The sequence below is a fragment of the Lathyrus oleraceus genome, chromosome 5, assembly GCF_024323335.1.
Source record: "Lathyrus oleraceus cultivar Zhongwan6 chromosome 5, CAAS_Psat_ZW6_1.0, whole genome shotgun sequence".
Taxonomy (NCBI): Eukaryota; Viridiplantae; Streptophyta; class Magnoliopsida; order Fabales; family Fabaceae; genus Lathyrus; species Lathyrus oleraceus.
This window is the reverse complement of record NC_066583.1, coordinates 23,639,026-23,657,912: the sequence shown is the minus strand read 5'-3', so window position 1 is coordinate 23,657,912 and position 18,887 is coordinate 23,639,026.

Sequence of the window (18,887 nt, the reverse complement as noted above, 5' to 3'; positions counted from 1 at the left end):
TGACATAGCTAGAGGAATCATCACCTCTATTATGTTAACTACGTAATATATTAGGACCTAATGTAAGAATGTTGTATACGAAATATTAGCGATTCAATAGGTTATGTGATAAGGGTGTGAGATACCCCGATGGAATGCTCAAGTATGCCTTAACCGGGTAGAAGAGTAGAGAGTGATTCAATGGTTTAGATCGGGAAGCTCCCTGAGATTAGTATTTCACCCCATACAGTTATAATATTTTCAAGTAAACAGATATTTGGATTGTATTCGCAGCTTCAGACTTGGCACTAAGGATTCAATGGAGTGTTTTTTCGTTGTGTTGATGATTTTGCCGAATCATTGGTGTATTAGAAGTTTCAGTTCTATCGTTATAAATTTTAATCTGGTGCATTTTCATATACTCATGTTGATGTATCCAATACCAATTATTAATATCATTAGTTGTCATTTTAGATATATGACTAATGGATATTATATTAATAAATATTCCAAAACATATAAATATAAAGTTCAAACAAAGCATAATATAATAACAATAAATTTAAAAAATATTAACACACTAAATAAATAAGTAAAGAGATGAAGAAATAAATATAGACAAAGTTTTAAAAAAAACTGCACTTTTAATTATATTAGACTTGACTATCCAACTGTCCCTAAAAAAGATTTAAAAATTTGAAAATTGGTTGAAGTTACCATCAAAATTTATTAATAAGAAAAAAAAACCTTTGATAAAACTCTTTTAAATATTAAAAAAAAAAGGTTTTTGAAACCAGGTTGTAGTTTCTCTGTAAGAAGGATATTAGTATCCTACGTTATCCATTAAAATGGTAATTTCTAATTAATTGTGCAAATATTATTAACTTTTAAAAATTTTTTTTTTTTTTATTCAACGCGTATTAATGTTCAAGATTTAAATGAAATATTTTGATATTTTATATATTAATTTAAAAATGAAAATGTAATTGAAGAAAAAAAAAAGTTTTTATCATGGTGTTTGATAAGAGTCTTATCTTACGTAGTTTTTTTTTAAAAAAATATTTTTGCGTTGATTGATTTTAATTGATTAAAAAATATATTGAATGCGAATAAAAAAGATTATGACAATTCAATTTTTGATTTATTTATTTTCCTTGTTTTTGGTAACGAGTTTTAAAACGAGTAAGTTGTGCAAATTTTATCCTAACAACTTAAAGATTAAAAAATGTTTATCTAATTAATCTAGTTAAAAAATAATTTATTTATTTATTTAAAAGATTGATTAAAAATAAATATGTTGTGCAACTTGTATTTCAAAATACTCAAAGAATAAAAGGATGTATGTTTAGTTAATATCTTTTATCATGATTTATTTTTATTAACTTATTTATCTTTTAAAGAAGAAATTTAAAACAATCAACTTGTTAGAACTTGTCATTTTAAAAATAATATATAATAAAAAAGATGCTACATCTCTTTAATATTTAAAATATACATTATTTTTTATTTGAATGATTGTTTGAACCATTATTTTCTTTCAAAAGGACTGAATCTAAATTTTTTAAATAAAATATATTAACGGTATATGATCCATGAAAGAAAGAAAAAACAAATATGGGCTTAAAGTCCAGACAGAATAATAATAAAATTAAACAAATAAAAAAGAGGCAAAAAAATTAATAGAAAAAAACATATAAACAAGGGCTAAGGGAGAGCATCTTCTTTTTACACAAATAACAAAGACGAGCAAATTACAGAATAAATCCATTTTATGCATTTTTAATGGATTTTTAAAATACTGATACTGAATTTTATGTATTTTTATTTCATTTTTCAAAAATTCAGTAATACATATGGGGTGTCATTAGATTTTTTATATTTTAATTTAGTACTAGATGTGAAGATGAACATCTTCTTGATCTTAGTTAAGATTTTGATAAAGACAAAATACATCAACAAAAAATGAAAAAGATAAAGACATCAACTATGATAAAGACATCAACCATAAAAAAGAAAACAAAAGATGGAGACAATGATTGATCAAAGATAATTGTCAAAGATTTTTCATTTTTAGGTTAAAAGTCTTGATCTTTAAAATATAATGATTCATTTCTTATATGACTTAATAGCTCAAAAGATATCATTCAAAATTAATCTAAAATGTTCCAATCATTGTACATAAAAACCAATTGAAGTTGTGCTTTAAATTGTTGTATTTTTTGTTGGAAGTAAAGTTATAAACAATTAAAGGTATGTTGTACTCGATTACATGTATGATATAATCAATTATAGGTATGTTGTAATCGATTAAATGTGTGTTGTAATCGATTAAATGTGTGTTGTAATCGATTACAGGTTTTCTAAATTCAATTTTTTTAAACATTGGAATGTTGTAATCGATTACAGGTTTATTGTAATCGATAACAACCTGAACCAGTGTGATTTTTCATGAACCATAATCACTACTTTGAATGGCAAAGCTTCATGGAACCTTTTCTAACTTATGCATCTACCCATAGAGATTTCTAAAGGTCTATATAAGATATCATACACCAGAAAACAAATAACCAACTTTTAAAATCGGATTTATAAAAATCAAATATAATTTTCAAAGTGTCGATGTTTGTTTCTCTCCATGCGCCCGTGTTTCTTGGCACCATGTTGGTTGTCATGCACCATAAGGGGCGTCATGGGTGATGACAGCTTACTCGTCATGGTAGCTAATGGATTGATTTTCTTATGCATTTTCTTCTTCTTTCATCCACAGTCAACGCCATATGCTTTATATATGTAAACATTGGAATGTTTGCAATAAAAACATACACTAAAATAAAACTAAATAAAAATGGTAAAAACACTTGCGATCAATTTCAAAACTCAGTGAAAAAACTGGAAATGCATTTCTGGATTTATCAAATGGGAAATTTAATAAAACACCATCTTGCATGCTCTTTTTACTCATGATCAAACTAAACTTTTCTCTCAGAACCCTTAAAAAATATGATTCTATTCTCAATCTACTTTTGCACTGAAAAACATCATTCTTTTGTTCTATCACGTCAAAAGAAGCAAAAGAAGTTGAAATTCAAGGTAATGTACATGTATTTCCTTCCTCGTTGTTAGTTTTAATCTAGTTTAGTTGTTAAAAAGAGAATGTTGAACTCGAAAATTCACTTTCGAATTAGGTTTCATGTGTTCCAGATATGCACTTACAGATTATTCTAAAGTTGAATTTGAGTATTAAATATGTTTTTCTATTATGATTAGCCATAGATAGGGTGTATCCTGGTATTTTCCCCAAAGCTAATGTGTCTATAGGTACTAACTTGGGTGAAGTGGGGTTGATGTTAAATCGGGTGATGTCAAAGATGATGTTAAACCGGTTGATGTTAAACTGGTTAATGTCGAGGTATATGTTCATGAACAATTTACAAGTAAACATGAGTTTTTTTCCCGCAAACATATGCCCTAATGGTTCCGCACTGAGGCCTCCAAACTGGATGTGTGGTAATGTTTATGATAGAAGATATGCATTTGTACAATGAAATGCGAAATAAGTGGTCAGTACCAAAACCTATTCGGAAGTTGAAATGAGATGACACCTGAACGAGAAAGTGTGAGTATCCTTTTAAGGTGTGTGGATACCTTAAAGCGAATAGTACATAGAAATTTAATGTGGTTGCACCACCTATAGAAATAGATTTAGGTGGTGACACATGTTTTGATACTTTTTAGTTTTTATGTAACTATGTAATTATTGTCAATGATGTAATATGAATACATTCGATACATATGTAATTATATTAAACATTAAATTGAACAACAATTGGGGGTCAATTTTAGAAAAAAAATTATTTCAAACTATTAACAACTTTCTCCTACATATAACAGGTTTTATATGAATAGTGGGTCTGCGGGACAATTCCCGAGATGCACTTTCAGACTCACCCCATTTTAATTGCAAAAACTACTAAAGATGGGATAATTCGGAAATTCTTCCCTGTATAAACCTTATTTTGAAAAAAATAGCGAGTCCAGAAATGTATATCTGAAATATCCTCTAAGACGTGATAGTGTTTGTAAGGTCCATAATAATCTTAAATTTGTAAAAATATGGGGTCTCTCATATCATGTTGTTTACAAAAACACACCACACCGGAATGAATACATATTGTCATCTTGCATTTGTGTATTTCAATGGCGCAAAACCCCCCACTTCAATTTAAGGTCACTGAGGACACATCTCTCGTTGATCTAAAATCCAAACTGAATAATCTCTTATGATATCGAAACAATCGAAGAGTTTTCAAACCTCGACCATTGTTCACCATTGATTGACGAAGAATGGATGATATAATTTAGCAAGTTTGAGTTGAAGACATATGAAGATTTAAGGGTTATGTGGAGTACATTTTACTGTTACGCAACAAAGAATTTGATTGAAGTAGATGCGACGATTGCAAGATCGACCGAAGATATTCTAAAGATGTTGAAACGTCTTAAATCATCAGCTCGTAATGAAATGTAATGTTAAATTTATATTAACGATTATTTATGTAATGTTAAGTATTTTGATGCTAATTTATGTTGTTCTTCCAAAATTCTGCGATTGTTTATGTTTTGACAAAACAAAAGTTGTTCCGAAGATGCTTCTCTATAAAATTCATTGAGTTTTGAAATCAAATATATTACGGAGGTGTACTTATGGAATCACCCTAATATTGTTACGGATATGCATCTTAGGATTAAATTTGGACAAAATAAGAGTGACACATGAAATTCTGGTATCAGATATGAGATGTCGAAGGTAATGTCACGACACTAATATCTGAACAACAAGTGCAATATAAACAGGATAAAAACAGAGAAACAATTGAACAAGCGACACAAGAAATTGTTAACCCAGTTCGGTGCAAACTCACCTACGTCTGGGGGCTACCAAGCCAGGAAGGAAATCCATTAAACAAAATTAGTTCAAAGACTCTCAGTAAACAACTTCAAGTTACAGTTTTTTCACCTAATCTCTACCCGTGTGACTTCTATCTAAGAACTCTTAGATATGAGACCCTACTCACTCCTCCTCAATCACAACAGTGATATAAAAACAAATACAAAAAGAAAGAAGACACACTTCAAGGACACATACTTGATCTTGATTAAAAGCTTCGACCAAGTAAATAAATACACTCGTACTTCAAAGCTTATAGTGGACAAATTACAACACAAAAGTCAGTCCAATTCATACATCAATAAGATGAATGAATGGCTCACAATACACAAGCTCACACAAGACTAAAACCCTAAAACTTTCTCACTTTATCGTTCGTTTCTTGTGTCTAAAAACCAGGTTTTACATGGCCTTTAAATAGAAGCTTTTTGAATGGGCCTGGGCAGCATAAAACCCTAAATCTATTTTACTTGCGTATCTCCTAAGAAACAACAGCTAATCATCCCTTATTGGAAAATAGATCATTCTGGTTTTAAATCAAATTACTCCTTGAATAGCGCATTCAATCTCCACATAAGCACACACAGATTTGCATGAAAAGCGCAATACCAAAATACATAACATTCAGACTTAATGTTCTGTATACACCTGTCTTAACATCGGGTCTGACATCTTAGCTAAATCCTGCACAACCATATTTAAACAACCTGCAGGAAGCTGATATCACATGTCAAGACAACACGCGTGACATCTTGTGATAACACTAAGTTTTACCAAAATTGATGCCAACACAAAGAACCAACAAACTCCCCCTTTGGCAAATTTTGGCTAAAACATACATTAGATCATACGTTCACAAGAAATCAATCAAAGTATCAGTTCAGCAGTAGAAGTAAACATTCACACATTACTAGCAAAAATAACAACTAGTAAACACATATGTGCTTGTGCTCAGAACACACCACCTCCCCCTTCAGCTAGTCCACACCAAGCACCAATCTGCTTCACACAGACAGAACATTTCTCCCTCCCTCATAACATCAAACAGCAGTTATAGCTATAGCTACTTCTCCCCCTTTTTAGCCAAAAAGAGACCAAAGAGACAAAATAAATGTCTATTCAGTCATAAACCAAAATGTCAAAAGTTAAGGGGTTACAAAACCAAGTACATAATCAGTTGTAAGCAAGCTGAGATACAAACCAACAAAACAACAAAACAGAATTGCCAAAAGCAAGAAAATCCATCATATCAATAACAACCATCACATCAATGAACATCATCACATTACTAGGGACCAAAGTCAAAGGAGCTAATCAGAGGAGCTTGAGCTTACAGCTTCATCAGCACTAGAAACAGAATTGTCACTTGTCTCATCATTAGTTGCAGACCTCTCACTAGAGGTCTGGGCTTCAACTTCCTTAGCATGATCAATATTTTCCCCTTCAGCTTGCCCCAAGCTTGCAATCAATGCTTCCAATTATGGTTTCCTAGTTGTTGCTACCCTTATCCCTTCACCCAGCTCTTTACAAGTCTCCTTCAGCTCAGTAATAGTTCCAACTTTTGAGGCTGGCTTTTTCATGGCAGATGTCATGACAATGTCTTCGACATGACTGCCTTCAAACAGTTTATAGTGCACAGACAGATCAAGTTTTCTTCTACTAGGTAAGTCATTAGAACTCAGAATACCAAGGTGTTGCTTTAGGATAATCCCACAAATCATAGAGGGAAAGGCAATAGGCAGCTTAACTGCATTAGTAGATGCATGCTTGATGATTTGTTCAAACATAAATCTACCATAGTCAAAATTCAGTTTGGTTCCAACAGCAAAAATAAACCTTCCAAGGGTATTAGCAATTATGGAAATATGGTTGGTAGGCACCCAATTTGCAGCTCCTATTTTATGCAATATTGCATACTTGACAGTCAACTTCCCAGCAAGAAGATTCTTTTTAATAGGCCACCTTTTACCTGCCTTGCTGTAATTTCTCTACAAACCTCATTGTCTGTAGCTTCCAATTCACCTACACCCTCAACTCTTCTTCCCAGAAAATTGTTAATAACACTGGGAGAGAATGTGATACACTTACCTCTCACAAACACTTTGCAAAATTCCTTGTTGTTCTTATCAGCAATATCCTCAGGAATGTTGACAATGAATTCCTTAACTAAACTCTCATAGCACTGAGAGAACCCAGTCACAGTCTTCAACAACCCAACAGCCTTTATCAGGTCCATGACCTCCTTGATTTCAGTAGCATCCTTTCCTAACTCCATTTCCACAGCCACCCTTCTTTGAATCACAAATTTCCATTTGGCAGCTCCATCCTCAATATAGAAAGAGATATTATCCAAATGCACAACAACAACTTTACCAGGGGACTTCCTCACAGTGGTTTTCTTCACAGGGGAGATGTCAGAGACATCTTCCTCAACATCCTCTTCAGACTCAGAAACTTCTCTAACCTTCCTCTTCTTCACCTCAACCTTGCTCCAAGATTTGGAGGGACCAATACCAGCAGTCTTCTTAGTTTTTCTAGCTGACATAAGTTCAGCCACAGATCTTCCTTTTCAAGTCTTCATACGTTTAGCCACACTTGGCTTTAGGTGATGAAGTAAACTATCCTCTTGATCATCAGACCTATCATCCTCTAGGTCAGTCACATTGTTTGCATCATCATGCTTCTTAGAGTGGGAAGCATTGGCAGTTTTAGATGCCATAAATTTTCCTTTACCAGACACAGTTTTCCCTAGGGAGCACTAACCTTCAGCAGCCATGTCCTTCTCAGAACTGGAGGAATCGTCATTCTTCTCACTATGTTGTTCAACCTCAGGAGAGGGGTACATTTTAGACAGAGGAGTAGAGACTCCCTTCACAGAATGTTCTTCATTAAGGATTCTAGTGACTAGGTTTCTTATGACACGATCAGTGTGGTGTATATCTTCCTTAGAGTTAGTGGCGTGAGTTGAGACAGAAGGGATACACGAGATGTTACCTTGATTGGGGCATGCAGAAGCTGAGGCATCCATGGGATGGTTTAAATCAAGGGCCTCGTAGGGAATAACAGATAGAGGAACCACATCCAAAATCTCATCATCGTGAATGTCCATGGAAAGAGCGCTAACCTTGTGAGTAGACTTAGTAGTTTTTGAAGCAGACGTAGTTTGATGTTGTGACATCTTGAAGTTTTTGTGGAAAAAATGTTGTTGCCCTAGCAGAGGAGTGTGAGGAAGGAGCAAGAAGATGGAAGAGTTGGAGTAGGTAGTGAGGTTGTGGGGGTAGCGTGTGAAAACGTAATAGATGGTATTTCAAAAACTAGGTGATGATTTACCATAATGGGGGCGCTTTATTTTAGCCACATAGACACTACTTTGCTTACTTTTCCCACTCCATATTAATTGCTACAAGTCTTCATAAATGCAAAGCCCTAAGTTTCCTCTCAGAACTTCAAACTGATTTGCATCTAATGCCTTTGTAAAAATATCAACTAACTGCATCTTAGTAGCAATATGCTCTAAGGCTACAATCTTATCCTCCATGAGTTCTCTAATAAAATGGTGACGGATATCAATATGTTTTGTCCTGCTGTGCTGAATATGATTCTTAGAAATGTTTATAGCACTCAGGTTGTCACAGTACAATGTCATGACATCTTGCGTGACATTGTATTCAGTCAGCATTTGTTTCATCCACACCAATTGAGCACAACTACTTCCAGCTGCTATGTATTCAGCTTCAGCAGTAGACAGAGACACACAATTTTTCTTCTTACTAAACCATGATATTAAATTGTTCCCCAAGAAGAAGCATCATCTTGATGTGCTTTTCCAATCATCAACACTTCCAGCCCAATCAGCATCACAATATCCAGACAGCACAGATTCAGATCCATGAGTGTATAGCATTCCATAGTCACTAGTGCCATTGACATATTTCAGGATCCTTTTCACTTGGTTTATGTGGCTCACCTTTGGTTCAGCTTGATATCTAGCACATACACCTACAGCAAAAGCAATGTCAGGTCTGCTTACTGAGAGATATAGCAGACTCCCTATCATGCTTCTGTAGAGACTTTGATCCACACTGACACCATTTTCATCTTTAGACACTTTCAGATGAGTAGGAGCAGGTGTCCTCTTGTGGCTTGCATTCTCCATGCCAAACTTCTTAACAATATTTTTGGCATATTTACTTTGAGATAGAAAGATAGAATCTTCCATCTAATTGACTTGCAGGCCAAGAAAATAGGTTAGCTCTCCAACAAGGCTCATTTCAAATTCAGACTGCATTTACTCAACAAAATGTTGAACCATCTTACTTGACATCCCACCAAACACAATATCATCCACATATATCTGAGCCACCATGAGCTTTCCTCCTTCATCTTTGACAAATAAAGTCTTATCAATGCCTCCCTTCCTGTATCCATTGTCAATGAGAAACACTGTGAGTCTTTCATACCAAACTCTAGGGGCTTCTTTCAACCCATAGAGAGCTTTCCTCAACTTATACACATGCTTTGGAAGATTTGGGTCTGTGAACCCCTTAGGTTGTTCAACATACACTTCCTTATTTAAGTAGCCATTTAAGAAGGCACTTTTCACATCCATTTGGAACAGTTTAAACTTCAGAATACATGCCACTCCTAGCAATAATCTAATGGACTCCATGCGAGCTACAAGAGCAAATGTTTCATCAAAGTCAACTCCTTCAACTTGAGTGTATCCTTGTGCTACCCATCTTGCTTTATTTTTAGTAACCACGCCTTCTTTATCAGATTTATTCTTGTAAATCCACTTTGTTCCAATAACATTTATTCCTTCAGGTCTTGGAACCAATTCCCACACTTCAGTTCTCTTGAATTGGCCTAACTCTTCTTGCATGGCATTGATTTAGAATTCATCAGTTAAGGTTTCTTTGACATTCTTAAGCTCAATCTTGGACACAAAATAGGCATGTGAGATCACTTCCCTTGATCTAGTGATGACCCCTTTATTTGGGTCTCCTATAATGAGATCTTTAGGATGATCCTTCTGAATTCTGATAGAGGGTCCCTTATTAACTTTATCAGCTTCAGGTTCAGCTTGAGTGGACTCACTCTCATTACTTTTACCCAAGAGATCAGTTGGGGCATCATTCAGAAATGTTTCAACATCATATGTGACATCAGTCTCTTGATCATCAACAACAATATTGATAGATTCCATCATAACTTTTGTTTTGGAATTAAAAACTCTAAAGGCTCTGCTGTTTGTTGAGTAGCCCAGAAATATTCCTTCATCACTCTTGGGGTCCATTTTCCTTCTTTGCTCACGATCAGCCATGATATAACATTTACTACCAAACACATGGAAGTATTTGAGAGTAGGTCTTCTTCCCTTCCAGACTTTATATAAAGTGGTTGGGGTCCCTTTCCTCAAGGTTACTCTGTTGTGAACATAACAAGCTATGTTCATAGCTTCGGCCTAGAAGTGGTAAGGCAACTTCTTAGCATGAATCATAGCTCTAGCAGATTCTTGGAGAGTTTTATTTTTCCTTTCCACCACACCATTTTGCTGAGGGGTAATGGGAGAAGAGAACTCATGACCAATTCCTTCAGATGAACAGAATTCAGCAAATTTATTGTTCTCAAATTCTTTCCCATGATCACTTCTGATTCTGATAACATGAGTCTCTCTTTCTCTTTGAAGTCTTTGGCAAAGATCTTTGAACACATCAAACACATCGGATTTTTCCCTTATAAAATTCACCCAGGTATATCTGGAGAAGTCGTCCACCACAATATAAGCATACCTTTTCCCACCAAGACTTTCCACCTACATAGGTCCCATCAAGTCCATGCGGAGAAGTTCCAGCACTCTAGATGTGGTGTCATGTTTGATCTTCTTATGTGACATCTTTGCCTACTTTCCAATCTGACATTCACCATAAACTCTTCCTTCATCAATCTTTAATTTTGGGATTCCTCTGACAGCTTCAACAAATATAATCCTCTTCATTCCTTTAAAATGCAGATGACCTAGTTTTTGATGCCATAGTTTCACTTCTTCTTCTTTAGCTAGAGCACATATTGATGAATAGCTAGTTTCTTGAGAATTCCACATATAGCAGTTGTCCTTAGACCTGACTCCTCTCATGATCACCTCATTTTTTGTATTAGTAATCAAGCATTCAATTTTTGTGAAGTTCACATTTAGACCTTGGTCGCATAGTTGACTAATACTAATCAGGTTTGCAGTCAATCCTTTAACAAGCAACACATTATCAAGGTTAGGGACTCTAGGACAGTTCAGCTTTCCAATCCCCTTGATTTCACCCTTTGCTCCATCACCAAAAGTTACATAGCTGGTGGCATGAGGTTGGAGGTCAATTAGCAGGTTTTTGCTTCCAGTCATGTGTCTGGAGCATCCACTGTCAAAGTACCAATCTTCTTTGGCTGAGACTCTGAAGGAGGTGTGAGCTATCAAGTTAGTAGCACCAGCCCTAAGAACCCACTGTTTTTCTATTAACATGGATATGTTGTTTGGGTCTAGGTTGATGATGAGTAGGACTAGGATAATTATACAGCCTAAAGCAGAATGGTTTTGTGTGGCCAAATTTCCCACAGTAATGACATCTCCATCTTTGGTGTTTTCCTTTATGTTGTCTTTCCTTGTGATGTTGAGACACCTAATGTGACATCTTTGGTTTGCTACTAGTGTAACTACAATCAGGAGAGGATTCATTGAACCCAAGGCCAGTCATGTCTCCTGCCATCTTTCCAGTCTGGAGGATTTTGTCTAAGGTGTCAGATCCACTGTTTAGCATTCTGACATACTTCGTCATCTCATCTAATTTGGAGTTCATGAACACGACTTCGATCTTCAACTTAGAAATGGTTTCTAATTGTTCTGTCTTCTCATCCTCTAGTTGGGTTATCAGTTTCTTCTGATTCTCTACTTGTTGACACACTTCTTCACTCCTGAAACACAACTTCCTGTAGGAAGTAGCTAATTCATCAAAGGTTAATTCATCATCACTGGAGTCTTCATCATAATTCCATCTTCCAGTCAAGGCAGTCACAAGATTGGCAGACTCTCCTTCTGTTTCACTTTCAGAATTGTCATCAGACCAAGTAGCAGCAAGACTCTTCTTCTGTTTCTTGAGATAGGGCCCACATTCAGCTCTAATGTGTCCATACCCTTCACATTCATGGCACTGAATTCCTTTGCCCTGTTTGGATTTTTCCTCGGATTTTGTTCTTCTTCCAGCATCATTGGGCCTATTGATGTCAAATGAGTTGTTCTTGACATTAGACTTTGACCTCACATCCATCCTCTTCAGGAGTTTGTTGAATTGTCTCCCAAGCAATGTTACATCATTTGCCAGACCTTCATCAGTATCCTGACTACTATCTTCCTCTTTATCTTCAGTGTTTGACATAAAGGCTATGCTTTTGACTTTATTTTCAGATCTATCACTCATTCCCAACTCGAATGTTTGGAGGGATCCAATTAGCTCATCCACTCTCATCTTGCAGATATCTTGAGATTCTTCTATGGCTGTCACTTTCATGGCAAATCTCTTGGGAAGTGATTTGAGAATTTTCCTCACAAGCTTTTCATCTGACATCTTCTTTCCCAGGGCTCCTGAGGCATTAGCAATTTCAAGGATATTCATATGGAAGTCATAAATACTTTCATCTTCTTTCATCCTCAAATTCTCAAACTTAGTAGTAAGCAGTTGCAATCTAGACATCTTCACTCTAAAGGTACCTTCATGAGTGGTTTTGAGAATATTCCAAGCATCTTTAGCCACCTCACAGTTGTTCACCAGTCTGGAGATGTTCTTATCGACCCCATTGAATATAGCATTCAATGCTTTAGAGTTTCCAAGAGCTGGTTCTTCCTCCTCCTTGGTCCATTCTTCCTCAGGCTTCTTATCAGTTGTAGCTTCTCCTTCCTTCACAGTGAAGGGATGTTCCCAGCCTGTTAGAATAGCCTTCCAAGCCTTATTATCCAAAGATTTCAAGAAGGCTACCATTCGAGGTTTTCAGTAGTCATAGTTAGATCCATCCAGAATTGGTGGTTTGTGTACAGATCCTCCGTCTCTATCCATAGTACCATAAAGTAACGTCCCAAGATCTCACCCAGAACCAGAGCAGGATGCCTGCTCTTATACCAATTGAAATTCTGGTATCAGATATGAGATGTCGAAGGTAATGTCACGACACTAATATCTGAACAACAAGTGCAATATAAACAAGATAAAAACAGAGAAACAATTAAACAAGCGACACAAGCAACTGTTAACCCAGTTCAGTGCAAACTCACCTACGTCTGGGGGCTACCAAGCCAGGAAGGAAATCCACTAAACAGAATTAGTTCAAAGACTCTCAGTAAACAACTTCAAGTTACAGTCTTTTCACCTAATCTCTACCCGTGTGACTTCTATCTAAGAACTCTTAGATATGAGACCCTACTCACTCCCCCTCAATCACAACAGTGATATAAAAATAAATACAAAAAGAAAGAAGACACACTTAAAGACACATACTTGATCTTGCTTAAAAGCTTCAACCAAGTAAACAAATACACTCGTACTTCAAAGCTTAGAGTGGACAAATTACAACACAAAAGTCAGTCCAATTCATACATCAATAAGATGAATGAATGGCTCACAATACACAAGCTCACACAAGACTAAAACTCTAAAACTCTCTCACTTTATCGTTCGTTTCTTATGTCTAAAAACCAGGTTTTACATGGCCTTTAAATAGAAGCTTTTTGAATGGGTCTGGGCAGCATAAAACCCTAAATCTATTTTACTTGCGTATCTCCTAAGAAACAACAGCTAATCATCCCTTATTGGAAAATAGATCATTCTAGTTTTAAATCAAATTACTCCTTGAATAGCGCATTCAATCTCCACATAAGCACACACAGATTTGCATGAAAAGCACAATACCAAAATACATAACATTCAAACTGAATGTTCTGTATACACATGTCTTAACATCGGGTCTGACATCTTAGCTAAATCCTGCACAATCATATTTAAACAACCTGCGGGAAGCTGATATCACATGTCAAGACAACACGTGTGACATCTTGTGATAACACTAAGTTTTACCAAAATTGATGTCAACACAAAGAACCAACAACACACTTACAAAATATTGATATATATGTATTAATGAGTGCATTCAAAGATACATTTTCGAAATTCAATGGCATTTTTTATTTTTCCCTAGAGTAAGCTAACACCCAATGAGGTGTACAAAATAACCTCTTTATTTTATTGAATATTTTTGGGTCAAATGTATATTAGACCCATACTAAACTATGGGCTCAAGACTAATGGGCCAAGTTAATGAAAATCAAATTCATGTTTTTTGTTATGTTTTATTTTTTTAGATAAATATGATAACTTAAATAAATATTAAATTTAAACTACCTTTTTTATATTTTTAAAATAAAATAACAAATAAAAGGTTACATTACAGTTTTCATCTCTAAATTTTGGCCGATTCACATAATTAGTCATCATATTTTAAAGTCAACCAATTTTGGTATTTTTATTTTAAATTCAAATAGTTTTAGTCTCTATTTTAACATATATTTTTATCTATAAAGTTCAAGAATATTTTGCATACGATTTGTCATATTTCACAAATAACTTGTCATTTAAAAATAGAAACATCGTTAATTTCAAATGTCAAAGTATAAGAGGGAAACCAAAACTATTTAAATTTAAAATAGAATTATCAAAATAGTTTAAATTTAAAATAGAAGAAACAATTTCACAAATTAGATAAAATAGATATACCAAAACTGTAATCAAATCTAATAAAATTAAACATAAAATTTATTTATTTTTAAAAAAAAATAATTGATTGGAAAAAATTGAGATACTACAATAATTTACAATAATAATAAGTCACTCAATAACTTAAATATTATTTTAGACGTAAATGATGTTTATCAATATCAATTTATTTTTATTTTAATAAAAAAAACCATTCTAATAACTTTTGAAAATAGTAGGAACTTTTTAAATTATTTTTATTGTGATATCTCTTATTTTTAAAAAAAATTGATGTTTTTTCTGTGTATATTTACAATTTTTTTATAAAAAAAAAATCTAAAATAATGTCATATTACTTTACTTTTTAATTTTCATATTTCTTCAAAACAGTATTTGAATTTAATTTGTTATATTGAAATAGTTGAATTTATTTCGTTACACTTAATTTTCTGTTGGTAGAAGTTTTAATTAATATTTATATATAGAAAGAATTATGCTTAAAGATATGTTTTTGTTAAAAAGAAGTTTTTTAGGGTCTGTTTTATTTGGTTTCGTAAAACTGTTTTATAGTTTTAATTTTTAAAAATTTTAAAATCATAAACTTGTTTAGTAGTCTAGTTTTACAAAAAAAAATTAAAAACTATTTTTTAATTGAAAATTGTAAAATTTTAAAATGTAAAATAGATTTTAGAGGTTTTGAGTTTTAGAAATTAAGAAAAAGAAGAAAAAAAGGCAAGGAAAAGTGATAAATTTTCATTAATGATAAATTTGTAATATTGATCAATTTTAAAATAATTTTTAAAAGTTAGATAATCAACGATGTTTTTATTATTATTTTTCTTTAAAACTCTCTTTTAAAATCGAAGAATATATCACTTATACCACATATTTCAGATAATTCGGACAAGTGTTCTAAACAAAATTTTATTTTTTTTAATTATTTCAAGACATCTTTATATATATATATATATATATATATATATATATATATATATATATAAAACAGTGTCAGTGTTCTATATTTTGATATTATATATATATATATATATATATATATATATATATATATATATATATATATATATATATATATATATATATATATATATATATATATATATATATATTATATATATATATAGAGAGAGAGAGAGAAGTGTCGGAGTTCTATATTTTAACATTATTGATATCGAAATATCTAAGTCGTGTTGTGTCTTGATATCTGTATCGAGATCCGTACTTTATAGTTCCTAATGACATGTTGATCTCAAAATGAGGATGAAAAATGTCCGTAGTGATTACACTATTTTTTTTATCAATTGAAAGAAGCTTATTTTACAGTATAAATAAATCTACATTTTTATATAAAAAAAAAAAAGAGAACTAATATATTAGAAATAGAGCAAAAATATAAAAGAGAAGGAACTAGACCAAAACCTTCTCGTTGATACACAATCTCTTATGTAAGTTTACCTAAATGTAAAAGTTCTATAATTCTGGATTCTAACATAAGTTACTCATGGTGTGAACAAAAAAGTTACTTATGGTGTGAACAAAAAGGTTCCAATATTTGTACCAAGCTTGCTCGTGTGGTTGTGACCAACCCTTTTATTTCTCTCTGTAGAGTTATCGCAGATTTTTAGATAATATGTTACATGAGGACAAAGTTGGATCGATGGTGACATGCTATATAGTACATGGTTCAATCACACCCACTTACACTGCCTTCAGAATCTCTTTCATTATAATGCGTTCATACAAAAAATGTCCAAACAAAAAATGTCCAAAAATGAACTACCAAAATCTTTTGTCCATCAAATATTTTCTATACTTATAATCAACGTGTGACTCAATCATTCATATGTAACTCACATTCTGTTTACTCTCGCTTCCCCATCAAACCAATTCAAAACTTCAATATTATTTATTGAAAAGTTTAAAATAATGTCTAAAATAATAATAAATCAATATTAAATATATAAGAGACGTAAAATATCTCGACGGTGATATTTTATTTATTCATCGTCGAGATTTATTACTCGCATAAAATTAAAGTCAGCACTCCAGCATGATGAACGCATAATTATTACATATATGTGATATTAAAATTTTGAAATAATAGATACTAGTAGTTTAGATGAATTGAGATGTGCAATTCTGTTGTCACTTGCGAAAAATCATCTATTAAGTATGTTGGTATTGGTCCAATCATCTATCAAGTGATGTGAGGGAGAATTTTTTTCAATGCTGTTGGCATTGGTCCAATCAACCGTTGACTTGGTCCATGGGATGACTCGTTAATGGTCAATGATTTGGTTGTCTCCTGGGTGACTTGAGTTGATTGTGAATTGGGCTTGAATATGTGTTTTATCATGGTTTAAGATATTATAAAGCTTAGATAGTCTGTTGGTCCATGTAAGTTAACGAGTTTTTAAATTTGGTCTTTGTATTTTTTTTTTTGGTTTGGATCCCTATATATACTTTTATGTTGATGTTAGTCCCTCGAGTTAAAATTTTGCTTAAAATATTATAAAGGTTTAAATAGTTTGTTGGTCATTGTAAGTTAGCGAGTTCTTGAATTTGGTTCATGTATCTTTTTTTTTGTCTGGATCATATATCTTTTTTTAATAGATAGTTTAGATAAACTGAGATGTGCAATTATGTTGTCACTTGCGAAAAATCATCTATCAAGTATGGTCACATTGGTCCAATCATCTATCAAGTGATGTGAGGGAGAATTTTTTTTCAATGCGGTTGGCATTGGTCTAATCAACAGTTGACTTGGTCCATGGGGTGACTCATTAATGGTCAATGATTTGGTTGTCTTCTGGGTGACTTGAGCTGGTTGCGAATTGGGCTTGAATACTTGTTTTATCAGGGTTTAAGATATTATAAAGGCTTAAATAGTCTGTTGGTCCCTATAAATTAGCGAGTTTTTGAATTTGGTCCTTGTATCTTCTTTTTTTGTCTGGTCCTTATATCTCACTTTTGTGTTGACGTTAGTCCCTTGAATTAAAATTATGTTAAAAAAGCTGATTGGACTAACGGTGCACACGAACTCTTGAGTCATATATCTCACTTTTGTGTTGACGTTAGTCCCTTAAATTAAAATTATGTTAAAAAAGACACAGTAACACGTTACCACTGGACCAAACTACATATTTGTTTAACTAGTTGCAACAAATATATACATTACAATTATTTACTTTAATAATTTAATAGTTCATAGTTTATTTCAATTATTTAGTTTATTTAATAATTAATTTATTAAATATTTTAATATTAAAAAATTTAAATTAGTTTAAAAATTAATATTTCATATTTCAACTATTAAACTATTTTAACTATTAAACTATTTCAACTAATTAGTTTAAATATAAACTATTAATATGTAATAGTTTATATTTCATATTAATATTTGAAATACTAATTAAACTAATTATTATTCAAAATTTAATAATTCAACTATTTAATATTTCAAACTAATAGTTAAATACTTAATTAAGTATTTAAATAATTTTACTAGTATTTCATTATTTATTATTTCAACTATTAAGTATTTAAATATTTGAAATAATAATTATTTTAATTAGTATTTAAAATATTAATATAAAATTTGAAATATTAAATATTAATAGTTTATATTTAAACTAATTAGTTGAAATACTTTAATAGTTAAAAGTTTTAATAGTTTAAATATTAATATTTAATATTTTATTAATATTTCATATTCCATATTTAGTTTAATTTTTTTATGAAATTTCAACTATTAATATTTTATATTAATACACTATTGAAATACTAAATAATTAAACTAACTAATAAAATTTTAAACTAGTTTAAATATTAGTATTTCATATTTCATATTTCAGCTATTAAATTAGTTTAAATATTAATATTCATATTTCATATTTTATTTCATATTTAGTTTATAATTTTTATGAAATTTCAACTATTAATATTTCATATTAATACACTATTGAAATACTAAATAATTAAACTAACTAATAAAATTTTAAATTAGTTTAAATATTAATATTTCATATTTCATATTTCAGCTATTAAATTAGTTTAAATATTAAATATTAAAATTTAATATTTCAGCTATTGAAATATTTAATAAATTAATTGTTTAATAAACTAAATAATTAAAATAAACTACTGAAATATTAAAT